This window comes from Pseudopipra pipra, chromosome W (assembly GCF_036250125.1).
Source record: "Pseudopipra pipra isolate bDixPip1 chromosome W, bDixPip1.hap1, whole genome shotgun sequence".
NCBI lineage: Eukaryota > Metazoa > Chordata > Aves > Passeriformes > Pipridae > Pseudopipra > Pseudopipra pipra.
The window spans coordinates 6,275,542-6,280,543 of record NC_087580.1 but is presented as its reverse complement, the minus strand read 5'-3'; the positions used below and the strand labels follow the sequence as shown (position 1 = coordinate 6,280,543).

Here is a 5,002-nt window from a genome sequence, read left to right as displayed (position 1 = left end):
GGAAACCTGGTCTGACTGTGAGAGTGGGGGGTGTGAGGAGTCACAGGGGACCCGTCGGGTCACTGGAGCTGCTGCTGCTGGGAAGGGGCCTGAGTGTCAGCAGTGCCAGTCTGGGCTGGTGGGAGAGTCACTGCCAGGGAGTCCTGGGAATGGTGAGCCTGGGAAGTTCCCTTAAGAGTGTGAGGGGGATCTCGTGTGCAGAGACCCCCAGGAGCCCCCTGAGCCGCTCTGCTCATGGCAAGGATGCAGAGAAGGCAGAGTTACTGAACACCTTTGCACTGACAAGACCAGCCCTCAGGGATCTCTGGCCCAGGAGACCAGGCTATAGGAATGTTGGAAGGAAGATCTTGCCTTGCTTAAGGAAGATTGGGTCAGAGAACACCTCCAAAAACTCTACCCCCACAAGTGCATGGGACACTTGATGACTTCCTGTCACCAAGGGGACCCTGTGACACTGTGGGACCTCGTGGTTATCAGACTCCCAAATATTGTGTGCAACTACAGTTTCACAGAACTTCCAGAAGTACTGTGAAAAACAGTGGAGCCTGAGCGTGTTGGTCCAAACTATTCCCATCTCACCTGAAGATGTCCCTGCTAACAGAGGTCCTGTGTGTTCCCCCTGCTCTCTGGGCACTTGCATCCTTTGAGAGCTGCCCATCACTCTGGTAGCCAGGAGCACAGGGCGGGGGATCCCCTGGAGGGGGAGCAGAGACATCTTTCCTAGATCACCTTGCTCAGAGCCCCATCCAACCTGGCCTTGAATGTTTGCAGGGATGGGGCATCCATCACCTCCCTGCAAATGTGTTCCAGTGTTTCAGTCTCATCATCAAATGTTTCTTCCCTCTCTCTAGTTTGAACCTCCCCTCTTTTAGTTTAACTCCCTCACTCCCTGTCCTACTGTGACAGGCCCTACTGAACCCTTTGCCCACATGTCACTAAAAAGCTGCCTTGAAGTACTGGAAGGCCCCAAGGAGGTCTCCCCACAGGCTTTTCTTCTGCAGGCTGAAGAGCCCCCACTCTCTCAGCCTGTCTCCATGCGAGAGGTGCTGCAGCCCTGGGATGCCCTTGGTGGCCTCCTCTGGAAGTGCCCCAAGAGGTGCGTGTCTTTGCTGTGCTGAGGAGCCCATGGAGCTGCAGGAGATGCCAGGGCTGGCAGGGGAATCCCCCCAAGCCATTGCCATTGCGGGCGGGTGCGTTGCAGACAGCCAGAGGAGCCCAGAGCTGGAGGCAGCACTGCAGGAGGGGTCTCAGCTGAGTGGAGCAGAGGGGCAGAACCCCCCTGCCCTGCTGCCCACGCTGTGGGATGAGCCCAGGACACGGGGGGGGTTGTGGGCTGTGAGCTCCCATTGCTGGCTCCCATCCTGCTTTTCATCCCCCACTATCCCCATGGCCTTGGATGCAGGGCTGCTCTCCATCCCTTCAGCCCCGAGCCTGGCCCTTGAGATCTGGGGGCATTTGCACCCGCTGGCTCCTTTGATCCCCTTTCCCATCCCTCCCAGAGCACAGGTGCAACAGGGAAGGGACTAAACCAAAGGGAAAAACACAGGTTCGCGAGATTCTGGAACGTGAATAAACCAAACATCGTTGCTAGTTGGCAAAAATAATAGCTATTTTTTAGGAAAAGGTGGCAAACAAGGAAAAGGGAGAAAACAAAACAGGCGCCTGTGGGAAAAGGATTGGAGCGGAGGAAGAAGTGCATAGAAGACCCTAGGAAGAAGGCTTTCCCCCCCATACTCACCCAGGTGTCACCTGTAAACAAGTCTTACCCACTCTAACCTATAATGAAGTCCCTCTGCAGCAGCTGCGGGTTCATGGGGGGTGGCAGGCTCCCACTTCAAGCAGGCGTCCCCGCTGAAAGCAACTTGGTCCATCGTGAAGAGCCGGCCACCCGCCAAGAAGCGTCTCTGCTTTTATAAAGTTTTTTGAGAGCACCTGCCCTGGAGAGGTGTGGCCAGCACCGCCCCGTCAGGGCTCTGAACCCCACCCCTTCTGTTGTGTAAGTGCACCCCTCCTGCGCCTGCGTGAGCACCTTGGAAAGTCCCCCACGCAGGCGCAGTGATTTGGGAGGGGTCTTCCCAATTGAGTCTGGGGGATGGCCTTCAGCACCATCATCATCACTTTGTCCTCCAACTGCCCCTGACGAGCAATTGACCAATCACAACGGACCAATTAAAACAGTTTACACAGAAGCTCTCCCTCCAAGGCCAAGTTCACTGCTTTATCAGAAGACTTGGCAGGAGAAAATATAAACTAACTGCAGGTGGCTAGGGCCAAACACAGGCCAAAAAATAACATCCCAACTTCGTCCGGGTACAACAGGGAAGGACTGAGGGGCCTTGACTGATTGTCCCTGATCCTCCCCTGCCTCGACACCAAGCTGTGCTCCTTGGGGACGGTGCTTGGACAGCCCCAGTCAGACCCTGTTTCCCACTGTGCCCCCAAACCACTGGGTGCCCCAGGGGACGTGGGAACACACATGGACACGGGAAGGCACCCGTGGATGTGGGAACACACCCACCCAGACAGACACAGAGCACTTGTTTTGCTGCAGGGGTTTATTGATTCTTGCAGGGAAATTGCCAGGGCACCCAGGGGATCAGGGGGGTCCTCCAGGGATGATCATCTCCTCATGCCGCTGGAGGGGGCCAGGACACGGGTGTCACCACCACTTCCAGTCCTGAAAGACAGAGCCCCAAACGTCACCCCCGGTGCCCACAGGGACATGGCAGGGGCCTTGTCCCCACCCCGTCTGTCTGCAGGGAGCTGGGGCAGGAGAAGGGAATTGGATGCTGAGATCCATGTGGCCCCCAGAGCCCCTGAGCCCGGGATGCTCTGACACCTCCCCGAGCCCCTCCCTGCCCTCCCGGTGAGCCTGGGGGTCTGCAGAGCCCCCAGTGCAAGGCAAGGCTTGGGGGCAGCTCTGTCCAGCTGCCCTGGGACACAGAGCAGGGACAGCCCCCTGCGTGTCCCTCTGCTGTCCCCCAGCTCTGCCCACTGCAGAGGGCTCAGGGACCCCCCAGGGCCCTGCCAGGCTCCTTTGGGGGGCTGAGGAGCCTCCCATATTTCTCACCTGGACATGCAGAGAGGCAGCCGAGCGTCACTGGCGCATCAGCTCCACCTGGTCAGCCACGGGGGGCTGGGGACAAAGGCAGGGTTAGAGACACACTGGGCTGGTTCTGGGACACACTGGGCTGTACTGGGACACACTGGGCTTTACTGGGACACACTGGGATACTGGGGCACACTAGGGTGGACTGGGACACACTGGGATGCCAGGGAGGGTCGTGGCCATGAGAGGGGAGGGTCTGGACCCAGCAGAACTCGAGGTACCCACCTCAGACCTCTTCACTCGATGGACATCCATGCCTCCCTGGAGAGAGAGCGGGAGGTGTCATTGGTCACTGGGGTGTCCCCAGGCCCAGGAGGGATGGGGGGACTACATTTCCCCCCATTTCCCACACTGGGGACATCTCAACTCCAGGACTTACCCCGACACATCCACCTCCTCCTTGTCCCGAGATTGGCTGGGGAAGGAGAGCAAAGGTTTAAGCAGGATTGGCACCTGTGGGGCTGGGGGGGGGACACGGGTGTCCCCAGACCCCCCAGCCCATGGTTGGCCCCTGGTCTGAGGGGGAAAATCCCTTCTGCTCCCCCCAGCCCCACTGCACCCAGTTTCCCCCGGGATCCCTGCTCCTGCAGGGCCCAGGGTGGGGATGGAGACAAGGAGAGCCAGGGGAATTCAGGGCCTGCAGGAGGGTGGGGGGAGGAGCAGGGGACCCAAAGAGGGTGAAGTGGGGGGAATTGTGGATCCCACAGGATGGGCATTGGGGTGTGGAAGGGATGGGACTGTGGGGGATGCGGGTGAGGAGGAAGGGATTGCAGTGGAGGGGACCCAGGGAATGAAGCAGGGCAGGGGTGGGGGCAGGAGAAATGGGGAAGGGGAGAGAACTGGAAGGGACTGGGAGAGTCTTTGGGACTGAGGGGTCAAGGAAGGGGATTTCTGGACACGAGTGTCATGGGCAATGGGAAAGGGGAAGGATTAGAGGAGAAAGAAGGGAAGAAATGGTGTGGGAATGATGCCCTGTGTGTGTGTGGTGGGGTGGACTGGGGTGTGTGGGAATAGAGTGGGGGCCCTGAGGAAGGCCCTCCCCGGTGCACACTGGGGTGGACTGGGGAGCACTGGGATGGCCTGGAGGGTGGTGGCCACCAGAGGGGAGGGTCTGGGCCCAGCACAAGCCCTGGTACCCACCGGGCCGCCGATGATGCCTGCCTGTAGAGAGACAAGGAGACGTCACTGGTCACTGGGGTGTCCCCAGTGCCAGGAAGGGATGGGGGGCCCAAAGTGCCCCCCACTTCCCACACTGGGTGCCCCCCAACTCCCAGACTTACCTCCCCACATTGGACGCCGCCGGCCTGAACGGGCTGCAGGAGGAGAGCAAAGGCTTGGTTGGGGTTGGCCTTGTGGGGCTGGGGGGGACACGGGTGTCCCCACCCCCTCCAGCCCCGGCTGCCCCCCGGGCTGAGCGGGGCTCTTTGGGATTGCGGCTCCCAGGCAAGTTGGGGACACCAGTGCAGGGGGAAAGGCAAGGCACTGAGGGCAAAGCCTGGAGGAAAGCCCCTGGGAAGGGGCCATGGCAGGGCATTTCCCAGTTGGTGCCAGTTCAGCCTGGCCAGGCCTTGTCCCACTTGAGCCCAGGGTGGAGCTTGGGCCTGTTTGTCCTCCTTGGACTCCAGTGGGGTTTGGCCCAGTTCCACCCAGTTTGGGTTGGGCCTTTGCCTTGGCTGGGAAAGAGAGGAGATGGTGGGGAGATGCCCCAGGGGACCAAGAGGATGGGATGGGGAGGCCCAAAAAGGTGGGATTTGGGGTCAGAAAGAGCAGGAAGCATTGGGACTGTGCCAGGACGGAGCCGGGTGCAAGCATCCCGTGAGGAAGCGGAGCTGCAGCAGCAGGAGCTGATTTGTGGGGAGGGGAAGGACAGAGGGAATTGTGGCCAGAAGAAAG

The 5,002-nt window shown here is 59.9% G+C and overlaps 1 long non-coding RNA gene across 1 annotated transcript; it reads right to left on the bottom strand.

Moving 5' to 3' along the window:
* Positions 1–3,334: 3,334 nt before the first annotated feature.
* LOC135405169 (uncharacterized) lies at positions 3,335–4,584 on the bottom strand. The gene is made up of 3 exons (XR_010425768.1): positions 4,250–4,584; positions 3,489–3,524; positions 3,335–3,370 (listed from the first exon to the last, which is right to left on the bottom strand). It is a non-coding gene; the product is annotated as an uncharacterized LOC135405169 (long non-coding RNA).
* Positions 4,585–5,002: the final 418 nt, after the last annotated feature.